The 19,957-nt window shown below is 48.9% G+C and overlaps 2 protein-coding genes across 6 annotated transcripts in view; one reads left to right on the forward strand and one right to left on the reverse strand.

Annotated features, from left to right (window-relative positions):
* The window catches only part of LOC133276202 (acidic leucine-rich nuclear phosphoprotein 32 family member B), a 101,684-nt gene extending 93,790 nt beyond the window's left edge, over window positions 1–7,894 (reverse strand). Inside the window, exon 1 of the mRNA XM_061466809.1 lies at window positions 7,890–7,894. The gene's annotated coding sequence lies outside the window, so the exon portion shown is untranslated. The remainder of the gene's footprint in view (window positions 1–7,889) is intronic.
* Window positions 7,895–7,957: 63 nt separating this feature from the next.
* The window catches only part of RFX2 (regulatory factor X2), a 52,339-nt gene continuing 40,339 nt past the window's right edge, over window positions 7,958–19,957 (forward strand). For 2 of the 5 annotated variants that reach the window (XM_061466803.1, XM_061466804.1), the window contains exon 1: window positions 7,958–8,249. The gene's annotated coding sequence lies outside the window, so the exon portion shown is untranslated. The remainder of the gene's footprint in view (window positions 8,250–19,957) is intronic. The other 3 variants (XM_061466806.1, XM_061466807.1, XM_061466805.1) reach the window with 2 other exon arrangements.

Raw genomic sequence — 19,957 nt, forward strand, 5'->3', positions numbered from 1 at the left:
GCTGCAAGGATGCTGGAGAGGGGCTCTGCATTAGGGACTGGAGGGGTAGGACATGGGGTGAGGGGATCAAACTGAAACAGGGGAAGTTCAGGTTGGAGATAAGGAAGAAGCTCTTCCCTGTGAGGGTGCTGAGGCGCTGGCACAGGGTGCCCAGGGTAGCTGTGGCTGCCCCATCCCTGGCAGTGTTCAGGGTGATTCAGTGGTTTGTGTTGGGAGAGACCTCAAAGCTCCTCCAGTTCCAACCCCTGCCACAGGCAGGGACCCCTTCCACTGGAGCAGCTTGCTCCAAGCCCCTGTGTCCAACCTGGCCTTGAACACTGCCAAGGATGGGGCATGCCATGAGAGAAGCTCCTGCCGGAGGACACAGCAGCACTGAGGATACTGCAGCTGCAATGACTCGATGAACTTAAAGGTCTTTTCAAGCCTAAATGATTCTGATGCCTTCATGTTTCTATTCTGCCATGACAACGGCAGCTATTCAACCTGCTGCAGCATAAGACTAAGGTGGAGGAAGATGCCATCAAGGACAGGGATGCCCCTCAGAGGGTAAGAGTGGAAAGGTAAATGCCCTGACAAGGGTTGGGATAAATGCAGATTGGGGCCATGCATCATGCATGTTAAATCACCCAAGTGTGGTTAGAAACGCTGGTGTGCAGACACTTCTTCCGGTCAGGGGTTATTTTATTGGTGAGGCAGAGGCCGGCTGCTGCCATGAGCTGCATTCTTTTTGGCCACAGGTTTCCTGTGACCTCCGGAACATCACCCCACTTTCTGGTGACACAAAAAGAATTCCATTGGCAAGTTCTTTCTTACCTCGAGCAAAGAATCATCCACAGCTGTGGCACAGAAAGAGTGGAAATAAGCTCCTTCTTCAGCTTAATCGTTCCCCATATGGAACAAGTCATATCTGCCCACAGAAATGACACAGGACAGTTACACAACTTTTATCAGCCTTCCCATCAAGCCTGGGCACTGGGTCTGTGAGCTATTCTGGGCTAGCTTTTGTCTGATAACACTCACAAGCTTCCAATTCCAGAGTCACTGGTAGCAAGTGTAACTGCACCTCAGGACATTGACTTGAAAGATAATGGAGAGTGGAGGCAATACACTATATCAGTAATTTCCATGTGAAGCTCAACAAGAGGAGGGTAAATGCACTGAGAAAATACGGTGCTAAGCGCATGGTCCCAGGGAAGGAAGGGAGGCAGAAGAGTCTTGTTTGTTGCCTAATAATGTCTAAACTCCAACAAGTCATGTTATCTTTTGCACCAAGGACTTGCAACACCCTTCTGGTCACGTGAAAGGGTTTACAGCAAATAGGTGTAGGTCTCTCTGGAAAAAAAAAGCCAACAAAGCAAACCCCAAACTGTGCTCACACCATTACCACCACCACCGAGAAAGAGACAGACTAAAATCCCCCATTAAATGAAGTCCTGGGTTCACATCCAACTCTCAGCTGTCACAGATCACAGAATTAGAATCTCTAGTCTATATCATAATTTAGTTTGATATTAGATATCACCTCTTTTTGGAGGTCTTGCTTAGATCCTCTGAACATTGAAGCTAAAACCAAATTGCAAGGCTATTTAGGCTCACAGGTAACTTCACTTTCAACAAAGAATTGGATGGAAAGCCATTTGCTCCAAAATAAGATGTATGCAGAAGTTACATAGAATCATAGAATGGTTTGGGTTGGAAAGGACCTTAAGATCATCCAGTTCCAACCCTGCCATGGGCAGGAACACCTTCCACTGGAGCAGCTTGCTCCAAGCCCCTGTGTCCAACCTGGCCTTGAACACTGCCAGGGATGGGGCAGCCACAGCTTCTCTGGGCACCCTGTGCCAGCGCCTCAGCACCCTCACAGGGAAGAGCTTCTGCCTTATCTCTAACCTGAACTTCCCCTGTTTCAGTCTGAACCCATCACCCCTTGTCCTGTCACTACAGTCCCTGATGCAGAGCCCCTCTCCAGCATCCTTGTAGCCCCCTTCAGACACTGGAAGCTGCTCTGAGGTCTCCACGCAGCTTCTCCTCTCCAGGCTGAACAGCCCCAACTTTCTTAGCCTGTCTTCATATGAAAGAGTTCCTTCCGGCAGGTCAGAAAAAAACCAGTTGCATTTCTGGCACTTCAATAGCAAAAGAATTGTGGTTTTCCTTTTGCTGCTGTAGGATGAGAGCAGTGGGTTTGCTTCCCCATTCCCAAGCCGAGGGACTTTGGTCACAGTGTTTACCAGGCAGGTTTACCAAAGCAGAATAAGGCTGTTGCCTGTTTGTCCTCCCTGTTTAAGTTGTGTTATAACCAGGAAAGGGATGGATTTGCAAACAGAATAGCAGATAATAACACAGAAACATGCGCTATTGCTTGGTTGCACAGAGTCCAGATACTATTGTGTGCTGGTGACAACACAAGCAGAGGAGTTGCTGCTGGTTGACTGTGGTTGGGGTATGGAGCATGACCTATGCACCTGTAATTCAGACAGAAATGTTAATAATCCACAGGGCTACTTAATATTTTCCTGTGTTTTTTAAACATAAACTCGTTCTAGTAAAAAAGTGCTGGAATTGACAATCCTCACAGTCAGGAGCGTGTTGAACTTCCATAGGAACAAGCTGAACCTTTCTGTTTAATAGCCAGGTTCCAAATTTCTGTAAGACTTCATATTTTGTCCCTGATCAGGGTGCAAGTGACCTGAACCACTGCAAACACTCACAAAGAGGGGTTGTGTCCTCCCACAGGCTGGTTTTCAAAGGAATTCTGCCCCAGCTTACCTGGTCAGCACATGAGTTTCCCTGTATTCCTTTCAACGGGATGAGGAACGCTCAGTTAAAGTCACTGCACCAGGGAAGACATTCTGCAGTGGACAGCAGTTCCACTAAACCCTTATGTTTTAGTCAGTGATTGGGAGCTGAATTACACAGAAGTTGCCTCCATACAGAAGTTGTGTGGACAAAAGCTGCATTGATTTAGTTATATCGATATGTCTATCTTTGACTATATCCGAGTTGGGGATACATCCTCCTCTAGCTTCTGTGAGCCGAGGAGGCTGCAGCTCCCTGCAGGGAGTGGCACACAGAAACCCACAAACTCCAGTTTTTCCATGACTGTGCCCAATGGTTTTTACAGGATTTCCAGGCAGCTACAGCCAAAGCAAACACATAATGCGTCAGATCAATGCTTAGTCCTTTAATTCTACTGAAAGGAAAGAGAGCATTTGGGTTTCTAGCTGTGCTAAAAAGATGTTGGGGGAAGACACAAGGTTGGGAAGAGTCGTAACCTCTTTGAAAGTCCACGTCATCGAAACATCGAGCCAGGCAGCCTGTGCCAGAGACTGTTGTCATACCTCCTGCCACCCAAGGGAGATGGAAGAAAGAGCAAGGGAAGGGAAGGGCTGAACTCCCCTTCTTCTTTATCCTGTCTTCAGCACTTCAGCCCTGGGTGCTTTCAGGCTGGGTAAGGCTGGAAGGACAGCACAGAGCATCCTGTAACTGAGCAGTGGCAGCTTGGATTTCAGTTTCCTGCTGAAGACATGTGTGCAAAGGATGATGTGCTCTGATGCCACTGGGAAATTACAGCATGGCCTTGGCACAACCACACAGCAGATTTATCCTCTAAAGCCCAGGCTAAAGAACTGAGGGGGATTGTTGTCTGACCAGCAGCAGTTTATGATGCAGAAGACAGCACTCCTGGGGCTGTGGTTGGAGCAGGTTCTCACCCAGTGTTGTCAATACACTGTGGTGCTCGAAGGATGTGCAGCTCCATGCAGGAAAAGCCATTGCTTCAGTTTGCTTCAGTCCCTCTGAAGATGTTGGTACAAAACCAGAACCTATCCCACCTCCCATCTAAAATGATTGTGAAGTTAAATTTTATCACTGATAATATGGAAAGAAAATCCTTTATGGTAGTTTAGACAATCTTCTTGGCTTGCTTGGGATGATGCTGTTTATACTGTGGTAGAGCAGACTCCAAGAGCCACAGGTCCAGGCTCCTGATGTTTTTTTTGCACCCAATGCACTGAGGTCACTCAAAGACAGCACGGATGGGGGAACCCGACACAGAAAGCATTCAGGTAGAACAATACCTGTGCCAAAAAGGGGATTCTCCCCAGTAAAACTGGCTGAACACAAGCACACTTTTACTTAAGCAAGAAAACCCCCAAAGGCAATGTTTTGGTCTGTTTTGGTTTTAATTATTGGGAACTTTTTCATTTCTTCAGTAAAACAATTCAAGGGAACAGCTTCATTGAAGGTTTCATCACCAGCAACTGAAACAACAGCATTTTTCACAGATAAACATGAGATTTTAAAGGACCCTACCATCTGTACAGAGCATTTTCTTCCATCAAAAGATGAGATTTTGTCAAAACCTCCCTTTAGTGAAATCAAGTTGCACAGAGCCTTTGAGCGGGGATGGATTTGAGCTGAATTCCAGTTTGCTTTGAGGAATGTGCCCTCCTGTGGGTATGTGTTACAGCTGCAGCAAACGTGCCTTCCAACAGGCTCAGTTCCTTCTCTTTCCATACCACCAGATTCTTTCAGGAAGGTTCCTTCCCCAAGAAGGGGATTCTTTCAGGATTCTTTTAGGAAGGTTCCTTCCCCAAGACCCAGCCCGATATTGCACTGAGAGGGATGAGGTCTGGCTTATGCAGACGAGGAAACAAGGGAAAAATAATTCCAGTGATCAGCCTGACAGAAGAGGTGACAGACAGGTCCCTGTGATCACTCCCCAAGTTCCCAGGACTGAACTGGTGAACTTTCAAGGTTTGTAGGGCTTAATCAAAACTTGTGTGCTGGGTATTTCAGGGTATTGCAGGGTATCATCCAACTGATAGAGTCATGGAATGGTTTGGGTTGGAAGGGAACTTAAGGCTCACCCAGTTCCAACCCCCTACCACAGGCAGGGACCCCTTCCACTGGAGCAGCTTGCTCCAAGCCCCTGTGTCCAACCTGGCCTTGGACACTGCCAGGGATGGGGCAGCCACAGCTTCTCTGGGCACCCTGTGCCAGCGCCTCAGCACCCTCACAGGGAAGAGCTTCTGCCTAAGAGCTCATCTCAGTCTACCCTCTGGCAGGTTCAAGCCATTCCCCTTGGCCTGTCCCTACAGGCCCTTGTCCCAAGCCCCTCTCCAGCTTTCCTGCAGCCCCTTCAGGCACTGGAGCTGCTCTCAGGTCTCCCCTTCAGGAGCCTTCTCTTCTCCAGGCTGCCCCATCCCAGCTCTCTCAGCCTGGCTCCAGAGTAGAGCTGCTCCAGCCCTCGCAGCATCTCCATGGCCTTCTCTGGCCTCACTCCAACAGCTCCACGTCCCTCTTGTGCTGTTGTCCCAGAGCTGGACATGGGTTTTTTTTTGCAGAGGTACAGATGCTGTGCAGTGGAGAATGTGCTCTAAAACCTGAAGTGATAACAGACCTGCAGCAACACATTGCAGGCAATCAGCTAAACTGGGCAGGACTGCAGGCACTTCTGGAGGATTTCTTTAAGCTCTCAGTAAATTTGAGTAATGACTCAAAATGAACGTGTTGCAATTCAGTATGGGCAAATGCAATAATGGTGCTGAAGCAGGCATAGGTGACCACAGTATTGCAGGATCGAAAATAACTGTTTACATAGCACTTGTGTGGGAAAGGCCTGGATTTTCCTTACAGTAAAAACAGAGGGTTGTTCAATTTAAAAGGGAAGAAATAAGAACTGCCTTCAAACACATTAGAAGGTGCTGTTAAGAGAAAGATTAATCTGGTCTCTATTTCCCATGGTAAAGGTGGATGTTTATGTGCATTAGATGACTTCTTAAAAACCATTCCATCTCTGCTTTCTATATTACTGCTTGGTGAGCATTGACACCCTCACCTAAAAGCTGATCTCTCTAAATATCCTTGGCTTAAGGGCCTACAGCCCATTGAGAGACTTTGCAACTTCTTAAAACCTCACCTGACACGTCCTGGGTGCTCAGACACACACTCTGTGGATGCTTCCAGCGTAAGTCTCCTAGTGAACTTCCAAAAGCAGATATACCAACCCCAAATCTGCAGACAGATCAAGTGCTACCTAACCAGCAAGACCAGTCTCTCTAATTTGCATCTCTTCACTCCTCACTCAGGGATTTTCTCTCTGTCCCTCTCTTTTCCACTTACTCCTTTCCTGGTATGTTAGGTAAGAAAACTAATGATCCTGCGGCGATTGGAGCTGGCTGTGTTATTGGAGTCTCCATGGGTACAAATTCCACACACTTCCTTGGCTTAGGCAGGGACATACTTTTCAGAAAACGTTAGAGAAAAATACATCCTCAAGGCTTTTTATTGCATGTCAGTAAGGTGATCCTTGACATCCTGGAGTGGCTGATGGGGAGTTTTGAAAGCATCTGAAAAGCATGTGGTGATGGGGAGAAGGGGGGTGTCCTGGGTTCAGCTGTAACGGTCATGTTTTACCTCCTTAGTAGCTGGTGCAGTGCTGTGTTTTCGACTTTAGCCTGAGAACAACGTTGATAACACACTGATGTTTTTAGTTATTGTTCAGTAGCACTTACCCTGATCAAGGACTTTTCGGTCCCATGCTCTGCCAGTGAGGAGGGGCACAAGAAGCTGGGAGGAAGCAGAGCCAGGGGAAACAACAAAACCACCACAAACAGAAGTATTCCATAAAGCTTGATAAAAAACACTGCTTTCCTTGGCAGCACCTGCCTTCAAAAACCATGGGGAAGAGCTGAGGCCAACCCAGAGCGCAGATTGGTTTCATTACGCAGTAACGGCTGAATTAAATGAAACTGGAGTGGATGTGGGAGCAAAGCACCTCTCTCCCCAGTAGTTAAAGCAAGTGTCTTGGCCACTGCACACCTATCAGTCACTTCAACTTCAGGGAAATGCCCTGGACGTAGGACTGGTTTTAATCTGCATGGCTCAGGCCAGCTCCGAAGCAGCAAGGTTGATTGATGTGTGTTGGTGAGAGTGGAAGAAGGACAAATCCCCCCTGCTTTCTAAAGCTCTCCTCCATTCATAATTAATTCTTTAGGAGCAAAACTTAACCACGAAGCCATGGCCAGGCTCATCATCACCATAATACTATTAAGACCTGTTGATTGCAAAAAGAATTTGACCGACAGAAACATCTTAATTTTCAAGTATGTTTAAAGTTGCAAATGAAAGGTGAAAAAGAGAAAAATCACATTAATAGCATCAGTGTTTCCTTCACGGGCTCTTTCTTAGGGGCAGATGTAAAACTCAGCCTGTGTTACTGCCAGAAAACAAGAGGATTTGGCTGTTCTTTGCAAAAAGACCAGGACAAGTTCCTCATCACACTTGTGCTCCAGACACTGCACCAGCTTCGCTGCCCTTCTCTGGCCCCACTCCAGCACCTCAATGTCTCTCTTGCAGTGAGGGCCCCAGAACCAAACACAGGATTCAAGGTGCAGCCTCACCAGTGCCCACTGCAGGGGCACAATCCCTGCCCTGGCCCTGCTGCCGCACTGGTGCTGATCCAGGCCAGGATGCTGGTGGCTTCCTGGGCACAAGCTGCTCATGTTCAGCTCCATCAACCAGCACCCCCAGCTCCTTTCCCATGAACAGTTTCCAGCCGCTCTCCCCCAAGCCTGGAGCCTTGTGTGGGGTTGCTGTGGCCCAAGTGCAGGACGCAGCCCTTTGCCTTCCTGAACCTCATCCCATTGGCCACACAAGCCCTAACCCAGGATCCTGCTCCCTGCTTCTCCATCAGCTCCATCCGCCCCCCCCCCCCCCGGTTTTGATGGCTGTGACGTCACAGCCGGTCGCTATGGAAACGGTTTGATGTCACGGGGAGCTTGGAGCTCCGATCACCCCCCCCGCGTTCCGGCCGTTTCTCGGGATCCAACGGGAGCGTCCGAACACCGAACGCGGGGGAGAAACGAACTTTTCCCGTCGGCGCGGGACGCCGCGCGCCCGCCCCGCCCCGCGCCGGAGCGCCAAAGCGCGCGCCAACTCTCCGCCACGCCCCTCCTCCCCATCCCCATTGGCCCAACCCGCTCCTAATCCCTCCCCTCTCGTGACAGACAGCCACAGAGCCAATGGGCTGCGGCGCCTCTCCGGACACGCCCACCCTCCCCAGGCCGCGGATTGGGCGGGGCCGGGCGGTGACGTGCGAGGGAGAGGGTAGCAACAGTTGCCTCGAGACCCGGCGGCAGGCGCCATAGTGACCGTAGCCCTGGAGACTGTTACTTGCCAACGGGAGCAACGCGCGGCCCCGGCGGCCGGAGCCCAGCGCAGCCCGCGGCGCCCGGCGGGGAGGGCAGGTGAGCGGGGGCGATGCGCGCCCCGCCGGGCTCGGATGGGGTGGCGGGGTTGGGGGGGGGGGGGAAGCGGATCCCACCCGCGGCGGTGAGTGTTGGGGGGGGGCCGGGTCGCTTCATGGCCGCCCCCGGGGTCGGTGAGGCGGGGGGGGGACCCTCTCCCCTGCTCCATCTCCCTACTCCGCCCCCCCCCCCCCCCCGGCCCTCGGTGTCCCCGGGAAAGTTGGGAGCGGCGGAGCGCCCCCCCCCCCCCTTCCCTCCCGCGGTGCTGTGAGCGCTGCCCGGGACCGGAGGGCGCGCACGCACCCCGCACACACCCCGCCTCCGGCTTCATCGCGCCTCGTCCCTTCCCGTAACTCCGGGTGTCCGGTTGAGCGGTCGGAGGGAGCCGGGGCAAGCTGCGAGGGGACGCGGCCGGCAGCCGCGCTGCCTGCGCTCGCTTTCCCTCCGCTGCCCCCGCGCACTCCTCCCATCCCCGCTGGGGGCTCATTCCGACTCCAGCACATCCCTGTAGTTCGCCAGAGCTCTCGGATCCCAGCGCTTGCTTCGTCGTTAGTCTTAGAAACGAGCGAAAATTGCACTAAGTCCTATTTTTAAGCCTCTGCCGTCTATTCCTGACTTGGTTTCTCCTGTTTGTTTTGAATAAAGTGCGTTGTGAAACGAGACTCACCTCCTGTTAAAGCAGGATTTTGTGTATGTGCCTATTTCAAGAGTGAGTTCCTGCAGTCTGATTAAATCTTTCCATTCTTTTCGCTTAGATAACTGCTCTAAAGTCTTTATTTTGGGGTTTGCTATTGAAAGAAGCAAAACTTACTAATGAAAGAGCAAGGTGGAGTAAACAGTAGTTTTATTAAATCTCCTTCATGGGGTTTTTTGCACTTGGAATACCCTTAAACCGATCATCCTCAGCTTGAAATCCATTTGCGAGTCAGGGATTTATTCATCTGCTTCTGGCCAAACTTTTCAACTCAATCTCGGTACAAATCATTGGAGAGCAGAGAGTAATTGCTGGCTAAGAAAAAAGATCAGTCTCAAAGCATAAACTTGAAGCTCCCAAAGCCTGGGGATCCTTCTCTGCCTCTGCTGTTTGCAGGCTGAGTTTGCCTCAGTCCCTTTAAGATGCATTCAGTCGTATCTTAGGCTTTATTTTCAAGTTACATGTCCGGTGGAAGGCGTTTTGGGAGGCTCTCTCATGGTTACGACGTGGTTCAGGATGGGTTAGATCAGCGGCTGAGGTTTCTGTTTCACTTCTGGATGTCTGAATTCAGGTGAGGGAAAACCACACTTGCAGGACCATTGGTGCACACCCATGTGCTGGGTTTTGGAGGTGCCTATGTTCTCAAAGCTGTTGCCGTAATGGTGAGGTTTGGAAATGCCTTTTTAAGCAGAATCTGGGTTCTCAGGTAGCTGCAGGATCTCAGCCTTAGGGGTGAAGGTGTGCACAAAAGCAGGTGAGGGGTTGATAAGTGGAATTTCTTTGTCCCTGCTGGCTTTCTGCAGAACAGGAATGATCCCAGTGCGTTCGTGGTTGTGAGAGCATCCTTTGGTACAGAGGAATGTGAGGACCAGGTCCCTCAGACTTCACAGGGGACTCCCCCAGACAGTGCCTGCTTTGCATTTCCCTGCTGTGTCATTTGCATCTCATGAATTCCTCTCATAGCACCGTGTCCCTGTCCTGGGGCCCAGCTGCCAGCTCCGCTTGCTCCGGAAGGCTCTGCGCAAGCGTGAAATCCCAGCGCTGTGCTACGGCAACCAGAGAGGGGGCAAGACACTGGGGGCCATAGCCCAGTGCAGCAAATCCTCCCTTAACATCAGATCTGCCCTTTCAGAGAGCAGTTTGGAGGCTTTGTATGTAAGTTTAGAGGTTTGATGTACAGACGGAGGCCTGTCTTCATCGAGGGACTTGGCATCATGCGTCCTGTTGAGTCCCGCGCAGCAGGGAGGGAGGGACAGGGTCACCTATCTCAAGGCTTGAGGCTGTGCATGATCTAGTGAGAGTCACTGTTAAATCACGTGTGAAGGACCTGAAGGTACCTTAAAAAACCACTTCCTCCAGACTTTTGCACGTGGAAATCTGTTCTGGTAATTTGAGGCCATAATCACTGAAGCTGTGAGCAGCCTCCGATGACATTGACTGGCCTCGTGTGTCCTGGCTCTCTGTTTGGGTAAATTCTCCACTTGGGAGTTCTCATTGCCACTAAAAGTCACCTCTGTACTTGCTACCCTCTCCGTCACAAAGCCTCTTCAGGGCTGCTGTGCGCGGAAAGCCTCAGTCAGTGGTTGATAACTGTGCCTTTTCCTTGCTCGAGCGCAGTGGAATAGATGGCGCCAGTCATTGTCTTTAAATAGTCTCACGCTTGTAACACCTCGGCGCACTGACAGCTGTTCTGTTTAATCACAACGTGTTTTCACTTTAATAGCGGCCGGTAAACAGAGCTGCTCTCACGCGTTCATTCCAGCAGATTTTCCTTGCTCGCTTTTAGCACTCCCGAGCTAAAAGCATCTTGCGGAGTCACAGCGCGGGGAGGGCTCTGCTGATTCAACAGGCGGATCTCACCCGCTCCGCTTCGCAGCCAAAGTTGCTGCTGGAGGCTGCCGAGTTATATTTAAACCGAGTTTTCCCTCTTTCCCTCCCTCGGAACAAATGCCAGAGCCGTTCCCGCCGGGCACCCGCCAGCTGGAGCACAGGGCTTGCCGTGGGTGCCAGGGCTTGCCGTGGGTGCTGTGAGAGGAGCACCCAACGCCCGTGCCTGCAGCTCCCTGATCCCGGGGTATGTTTCTGCTGTTGGAAGCATATGCAAAGCTTCTGTCTGCAGTCTGCACTTTGAGATGTGGGGTTTTTGTCTTATTTGGCCTGGCAGTTCCTTATTGCTTTGTTCAAACACAAATCCACCTTATTGTCTAAGAATGTGCTGGCTTTCTCACGTCAGGCTATCTCTGTCTAAGCAGTGTATGAACTAATTATGCCATAAATACATAGGCAACAAAAGGTTTCTTTGACACAAGCTACAGACCCCTTAATACACTGAACAAAAAGAAATCCTTCCGTATGGGGCCCTACCTCCAGACAGTCACCTTTCTTAAGACAGAAAGCACAGAGGAAATTATTTCAATGCACAAACCGTTTGCACTTAGGGGAGGGAGTTAAAAAACCAAACCCACCTTCGGCTTTGGGTGGTGTTTCTCTGATGTCTCTGTTTCCCCCAGCTAAACCAGAAGGACTAGAAAAGTTTAAATGTCCTTAATTCAGGGGACTTGTTCTGGCAATATGTAGTTATGTGTAGACGTGTGATTTCATGTCAATGAATGCAAAGATCTTCCTCTTCCAGGGATGCTCCTCTCGCTTACAACACTCTGGGGTTAGGCAGTACCGTCAAGCATTCGATTGACAAGGAGTATGTGAAATTACAACAGAAACCAGAGAACCAGAGTCTTCCCAACCAGAACTTTCTAAACAGCTTTGGTGTGTTGATCTGGTGTTATGTAGGAGTTAAGGAGCCTAGCGAAGGGGTTTGAAAAGTCACATAAAGATGTTTGAGAAGTTGCTTTTTTCCTACAGGAGATTTCTGTTAGGAATTTATTTTCCTGAGCTTATTAAAGTCTCACCTTAGAGACACAGACAAATATATTGTAGTGATGAAGCTTTGACAAGAGATTAGCAACTGAACATTGCAGCTGCTTTCAAGGAAACAGAGGTCACCTCGTGCCATGCCAGTGATGACTTTGATAATGGAAATGGAATAAACCCAGCCACAGATTCTTTCTTTTCTTTTCACAAATCAATATTGCACTGAAGGAAATCCTCAGTGCCTGTAAGCAAGAAGCTGACAGAGGTAATAATCGCATTGGGTGCAGCGATGCTCCTCACTGATGGGTCATTTAGTTCCTTGGTGCATATTGCGACCGTCCGGTTCCAGTAATGGCTTTGTTCTGTTTGAGGTGGTTCCTCTCTGGCTTTATGGGGAGAATGTTTGAATGTGCCCGAGGACAAACCACAGCAGGTACCTGCTGTGATGAAGGAATGGCTCCGGTGAAGACCAGCAGCTTGAGACACGTCCCTGTCTTCTGTGGCAGAGAGACTTCATCAGAGTACCTGCTCTCCAGGAGCTGGCCTGTGCCTTGGGGCAGCCCGTGCTGGGCTTTAGGGTCCCTTCCAACCCAAATCAGTCTGGGATTGTGTGATTATGTGGCTGCTGGTTCTTCGAGGTTAATGCAGAGCGAAGAGCCCCACTGAACTGAGCCTGTAGTTAAGAATGCTCCTTCTTTTAGAGATGTCACCAGTTAAGACTGACAAGAAACATCAGGGGAAGAAGAAAGAAAGGAAAGGGCCCGAGTGGAATGATGATAAGCAAACAACCTCAGCATAATAAAGCAATTTCCTTAGCTGCCACCAGTCAGTCATTGTGAGACTATTCTTTAGTATCAGCCTAAGATCCCACTGCCACCATGACAACCCTGGAACTACCCTGGATAATTTCTGGCTTAACACACAGCTGATCAAACATTCACCTTGGCTGGGGAATTAGCTCAGTTATTCTGTTCCTCCTCATCTCTGGTGGGGGGTATTCAGCAGGTTTTAGGTAAAGGAACCTCATGCTGCAAGGTAAAACCCCCAGACTGGCTCTGTGTAACTGAGCAGGGAGACGCTGGGCCACAAGGACTTGTGGTTTTTTGTGCCTAGAACTATAATGATGAGAGAAATCAGGGCACTGAGCATGTAATTTTTATTATGATCATGTATAGGCATCCAGCAGCCCTCCACTGGGATGCAGCAGCGATGGCCTCACTGCAACGCTGGTTGAAGTTATTCACCAGGTAGGAGGCACTTATCCAGGAAGCACTTAGATGAGAGAACTGCTGCTTGCCTTGTGAATAAATGGACTGGCTTAGATTTCAGAGTATTACCTTGTATGCAACCATTAGAGACAGCTGTGGAAGGTGAGGGGTTGTGAGCCACGTAATTCACGTGTCAAATTATACTGGAGCACAAAAGTGCTTTTTGGTCCTTACCACTGCTGTTTTCCACATTTTCATTCTTCCCAATTGAGATGCTGCTCAGGAGTTAAAAAACAGTTAAAGCCAACCAAAAAGCCCATCAAAACCCCTCAACGTGTTTGTGGGTTAAGAAGTGCAGTCAGCAGTTCTGTGCCACTAAACTCTGTGTTCCCAGGGGTTTACCTGGCTACGGCAGTTCTGAGTCAGTTCATTACTTAATCTTTCTTGAGTTAAACCCTGTGAATGCTGGAGCTGCTCCAGTGCTGGGATGCCCCAATGTACCCTGGCACCCCGTTGTCCTGGTGAAGTACAGCAGAACACTGGGGCTGGTCTCTGTCCCAGAGTGCTCACAGGGCAGGGGCAGAGCAAAGGTTGTCTTACAGCAAAGACGGGGATTAATGACTTTGTGCTGGCAGAGGGGTTTTATCCGTCACAGAAACCTCCTCTGCACTCTCCATCCAAGACATTCCAGTGCGATGCCTCATCGGCTGCTGCTGCGTCATCCCTGTACTGTTGGGAAGCGCCGTCGCCACAGCCTTTGGTTACTAGGGAAGAGCCAAGGGAAGAGCCAGCTCCAGGTAGAGGATCATTAGGCAGTTTAAGATAGAGAACTCCCTTAGAGATCACCTCCGCTGAGAGCAAACACCCCCGATGCTGTCATGGAGGGAATGTGTGACGCACAAGCTGCTGTGCTGGTGCTCAACCTACAAACACCTGGGTTTTAGAGGTGCCTTTGGGAGTCAGCGTTTTGATTCCTAACAGGCAGGGTGTGATGACAGAGGGACACAAGTATAGGCCAGGCAGTGCCTTTCTGTTTATCCCATGGTATCCATTGTCACGGTGGATTACATGAGCTGGGGTAGTGGATTGCAGTGTAAGTCTCTCCTAAATACAAACTGTGGACTGGCTACTTTTCTGCATCTTTTTCATGGATGCAATCACTCAAAACCATGATTCACCGTATTATAATGCTCAGGAATTAAGTCCCCTACTGCTGTCCTGGGGGAAAATGTGCTTTGTCTGTAGCTCCACAGGTACCCTGCAAGCTCTGGTTTCGTATCTCATCTGTAAGAAGCACTAATCCTCGCTTCCTTGATGGGGACTGAAAAGAGAAAGTTTGGTATCAAAACATCTGAGGGTGTGTTTGTCACAATAAGATCTGTATGCTTATGCAGGCCCTGGGGCTATATCTGTGTATACACAGATGTGTGTGCGCACACACACACACACACATATATATATATATATACGCATCATGATCGAGTGTAGTATATATATATATATATACACATCATGATCGAGTGTAGTTCCAAGAGCACACCACACTGAAGGATGTTTATTCCACACTTCCAGTGCACCTCCTTGCCTTCAGGCCCAGTCCTCACTGGGATTTCTGTGCCACCTTAGACTCTCCGATGGGATTGTGCTCTCACTGACTAAGTCCCATCTTCTTCTGACCCAGAATCCACATCTATTGATACTTCCGGATCCGTTTGGGAAATGTGGCTTTATTTGCTCAGTGCTTTCTCATCCATTTCCCATTAAGGAAAAATCCAATTTCCAGGAGCCAGAAAGTTGAGCTGGGGAGACCTGTAAAGATTCGTACTTATAAAGTGCTTTGAAATCCTCAAGCGATGGCTGCTTTACTGATCAAAACCATTGCATTGTTGTGGCTGGTGTCATTCTTGCTTGCCTTCGTGCCCTGTCACAACCCGTTGTGCAGATGCCCTTGCCTTTTTCCCCTCCTGGACACTGAGATTTTAGCCTCCCTTCTTCAAAGGGCTACAGGGGAAGATGTGGAGATGGGCTCAGAGCTATGTTTTGGTCCTGAGGACTTCAAAGATAACAACCAAGCAAGCAACCAACCCCTGGACTTTGTTAGAGCAATTCCTTGGGGGAAGTAAAGGGATTGGGGGTTTTCTTGCTGAAGTGGGGTCATTCTTCAGGCTGTTTTACAGTCCCAATGAACACACATGTAGAGTGCACTCAGGAAGTGAAATCTACTGGGGAAGATGAACTGTAGCTGAGCTAAACTCCACTGTTCTTCTTGCTCTGTTTGCAGTACCTGATGAGAAACACAGGCTCGTTTCAGTGACACTCCTTCTCTTTGCACATATCCAGAGACAGTTTATGGCTTGGATTGAATTTTTGCAGCTGTATGCTAACCTCATGGCCTTAAAACTCCAGCTTTTTTCATAAATGCCACCAAATAACTGAAGTAATAGCTCATACATTGCAATGCGTATTCATGTTCCCCAAAGAATTTCCAATACTTTGGTGATGTGTCTCTTATTAGTCTATCATTAAGGAATTTTTGTGATAGCTTTCATTTTGGCTGCTCTTTGGATGCATTTACATTATGATGTTGGACAACAAAATGTTCCACAGTGAACATTTTGAATGCGTCTCCTGATTTCTAACTGCTCTCTTCATATATCAGGATTGAATTACAGGACATTAAGCAGTTATTTCTGCTGGAGAAAAGCAAATTGGCTCTGGATGAGTTCTGCACTGCTGGCTTATGGCCATCCTAGGCTAGTAGGGAATTGGAAGTTGGACCTGTAACCTCTTTAAACCTCAGCTGGGTACAGCAGGTTGGCTGTGTTATTCCTTGGAGATAAGAGTGCGTTGAAGAGCTGTTTGGAAGGTGAAATCCCTGTCCTGATGCCTTGTGCTGGGTTTATAACATCAGTGGGTGTTTTCCCACTGCAGGAGCATAAGCACCGTTCCCCTGTGGACACACGGGAGCACTCACACGTGGAACTGGAGGGCAAGGCTGTAAAGACAGTTTTCCTAAATTTCATTCTGTTTCTCTTTGCCAGTGGCTTCTGGCGCCATTGCTGGACCTGCCTCTTTCCTAGAGAAGCCGGTGTCTCTTGTGAACTCCATAGAAACTCCTTGTGGTGCTCCTTTGAGTCCATGTCTTGAAGGTCCCCCCATAGCTTCATGTCCGTGTTGAGGATGAGCTGACTTTTGGAGGTCCCCCCATAGCTTCATGTCCGTGTTGAGGATGAGCTGACTTTTGGAGGTCCCCCCATAGCTTCATGTCCATGTTGAGGATGAGCTGACTTTTGGAGGTCCCCCCATAGCTTCATGTCCATGTTGAGGATGAGCTGACTTTCGGCATATAGTGGTGATGGGAGGAAAACCACGCTGATGTGGATGCTCAGCTGAACAATGTGCATTATTGCTGCCGGAGTGCTTTTTCTGTCTGAGCAGCTGAAGTGCAGATGCAGAGGAGATGGTGTTTTCTTTTCCCTTTCCATCTGCAGAAAATGAATGTCATACTTGCTTTTTAAAAGCTGCTGTTAATGGCTCGATTGCATGGACTCCCCTGACCTATACCACTGAACTAAACCCATTTGCTTTTGATTTACAACATGCTAAATAAGAACAGAGACTGACCCTTCTGTTTTGGAAGACTCAACTGGAAATTCAGGAGTAACAAAATCCCCCTTTTTTTTTGCCTGTGAAACAGGCAGATGGGACCATTCAACATCTCATTTGCTATAGGTTATTTTTACTGACGTCTGATGTCAACTAGCATCACAAGCAAATATTTAAGAATAAAATACCATATCGCTGACTTACAACTCTGTTGCTGTTGGTTTACACTTACTATGGTTATAAAATCACTGGTATTGGCAAAGGTTCTGTTGGCAGCACTGGAATTGTTTGTCTATAGCATTTTAAAGCGGTTGTGTTTGCTGCTATTGCGTTAATGGAAAGCGTGTTTTGACATCTTCCCCTTAGCTCCCTGACTAAACTTGGGATTTGGAATTCCATCTGGCTGCACTGAAGAAACTCGTTCCTCGGTTCCTCCCCCAAACCTCTCCTCGGTAACTAAAGGAGCCACTGAGAAGGTTCAAGTGGTTTTTAAGAGAACAAATCATTCTGCTTTGAAAACTGGCAGAGCAATGGTCTCTGCTGGCTACCTGCTGAAGGAGGCTCTTCAGAGGTACTGGAAGCCTTTTCTAAGATGCTTCAAGTTGTTTGAAGCACGTTTGGCTCATAAATGCCTTCAAATCATAGCCCAGGAGAGGGTGTAAGGAGGGAAGTAGAAAAGGGTCAAGTGTGGATGTGGTAGAAACCTCAGTCCCACTACTTTAAGTTACAGAATAAACGGATGTTTCATTTGACAGTGCCAGAACCCATCTGTAATTAATGCTCCTTGACCTGTCCTTTCCCTTATTATGTCTCCTTATTTTCCTTCTCTGTCTATGTGGGGAAAGATGCTGCAAGCAGGGGGATGGCCCTGTGGAATGTCGGGTTTAGCAGCAGCTTGCATCTTCTGGCTTGGTTTTTTAAAGGCAGGTTTATGCAATTCAGTCAATGAAAGGAAAATGAAGAGAGAGCAGTCGTGGGTCGAGAGCTAAACAGCTCCTCATTTAAAAAGAGCAACAGTGAAGTGAATACCCAGCAGCAGTGGAAGATGGGGATGCTGGCTGGTTCCTCTGCTGCTTTTGAAGCTGCACAGCTCCGGGGAATCAGGCTGAGGTGGTTTAATCGACCACTCGTGCAATGTCTGTCATGGGAACAATCCATTGAAAGCTCACACAGAGGAGCAGGGTCTTGGCTCTTAAATGTCTCACCCTGATCTCCCTCTGCTTCACATCATGACAAATCTTCATTGCTCTTTGCACGAGAACGAGGAGGAGAAGCTGCTGCTGATGGCTCAGAGCCATTCAGACCAGGTCGATGCTTCAGGTGGCTCTGGGGGATGTTTAAGGCCGTGGTGTTCAGTGGTGCTCCTGGATGCAGTCATGGAGCTACAGCTCCAACAGCATCCTCACACCTCCGTAGCTGTTCCAGAGAGCAAATATCTGCTCCTGGGTCTTGCAGCTTTGCTGCAGGAGTCCTTTAAGGCAGCTGTGGTGTCCCTGCAAGGGAGGCTGACCTTGCTTAGAACCATAACAGCTTTAGTGCGTAGAACAGTCGCAGCTCGTTTTTGCTCTGTTTAGGCTCTCTGTGTGAATTTGCAAACATCTGGATGGCCCAGAGATCTCCACCTCCTTCCTGGGGCCTGGCAGAAGAGCCCTGATTTCTCCCCCATCACCACCATTGCATTCATATGCTTTAAGAATTACAATGTGCAGCTGATGGTGAGGAGGAGCTGGAACACGCAGAGATGAACACAGGGGCACAGCGGGGCCAGTTTGGTGATGGAGTGGCACAGGAGGCACCCTCCACCCTGTCCAGGGTGCTCTCACCATTTAAACTCAGCCTGACCAAATAGGCCTGACAGGCTGTTGCCCTATGAAATATCCATGGGAAAAAGCAGATGTCCCAAGCACTGATCCTTGTGGTGTCTGGCTTTGTCAGGTTGATCCATTCTCCTGTGCAGTAAGGAATCATGGAATGGTTTGGGTTGGAAGGGACTTCAGAGCTCCTCCAGCTCCAACCCCTGCCACGGGCAGGGACCCCTTCCACTGGAGCAGCTTGCTCCAAGCCCCTGTGTCCAACCTGGCCTTGAACACTGCCAGGGATGGGGCAGCCACAGCTTCTCTGGGCACCCTGTGCCAGCGCCTCAGCACCCTCACAGGGAAGAGCTTCTGCCTGAGAGCTCATCTCAGTCTCCCCTCGAGCAGGTTAAAGCCATTCCCCTTGGCCTGCCTTCACCCTTGAGAACATGGTGATGCTCAGGGTATTGCTTCTCACTCTGCCTGTTTAAATGCTGTATCATTTAAAGTGGGCTTCATTACAACACACTTTTGGACTGGAATATTCCTAGAAAACTTTTCTTTTCGCTAATGGTGCTGCATCTTTCTACTAGTATTTGCTTTGCTGATTGTTTGGCCTTAGGAGAATAGCTGTGTTGTTCTTAGCACTGATGGTTTTCTTTCTAGAGGAGATGCATTTGTTTTTTTTCCATCCTTGAATAATTTAGCTGCTGTTGATAGCTTAAAATGCTATTTTTCAGAGTAACTGGGTACTTGAGTTAGGCTGCAAATGAATGCTCTTCTGGATTTCCACCTGCAAATTACAAAGCTGCTACATGAAGTTGGCTATTACAGAGCTTTAGGGAATCTAATTTAGTTTGCATTTAATCAATTTGTTTTGTGGGGGAAAATTGATATCAAATCTGGCAGTGATTTTAGCAGTTATGTTTCAGAAATGAAATGATGCCTGATTCTGGTTCCACATGTGCTGGGACATTAGTGTTAGGAAAAAACCAACAAAAAACCCAACCCAAACCCCACAATTATTGCTTCTCTTACTTGTGAAATGGGCAGAGGCACTGTGTGTAAAGAGATTTGTTTCCAGTTGAAAACGTTTGTCATCCTCAGCTGTAGCGCACTGTTGTTGCTCACCAGTGCAGCCCTAACCCAGGAAACGTCTCATAACTTGAAAAACAAACATTTTCTGGCTGGCCTCTGTTAGAGACAGCATTTAGCCTGAACACTTGAATTAGATGGTGACATGAATTATAGCAGCCTGGAATGGTTCGGGTTGGAAGGGACCTTAAAGCTCCTCCAGCTCCAATCCCTGCCACGGGCAGGGACCCCTTCCACTGGAGCAGCTTGCTCCAAGCCCCTGCGTCCAACCTGGCCTTGAACACTGCCAGGGATGGGGCAGCCACAGCTTCTCAGGGCAGGAATCCAGAGGATGCTCTCACTTGAGGCAAACACTGATTTCTTTGCTGGAACACGGCAGTGAGATGTGATACTGGGGGGTACCCTTCTCGTCCCTGACCTGAGGCATGCAGAAAGGAGGAG

Source organism: Pezoporus flaviventris, unplaced genomic scaffold, assembly GCF_033815535.1.
Source record: "Pezoporus flaviventris isolate CSIRO_AGI_PZ_B2104156 unplaced genomic scaffold, CSIRO_AGI_Pfla_v1 ptg000043l, whole genome shotgun sequence".
Taxonomy (NCBI): domain Eukaryota; kingdom Metazoa; phylum Chordata; class Aves; order Psittaciformes; family Psittacidae; genus Pezoporus; species Pezoporus flaviventris.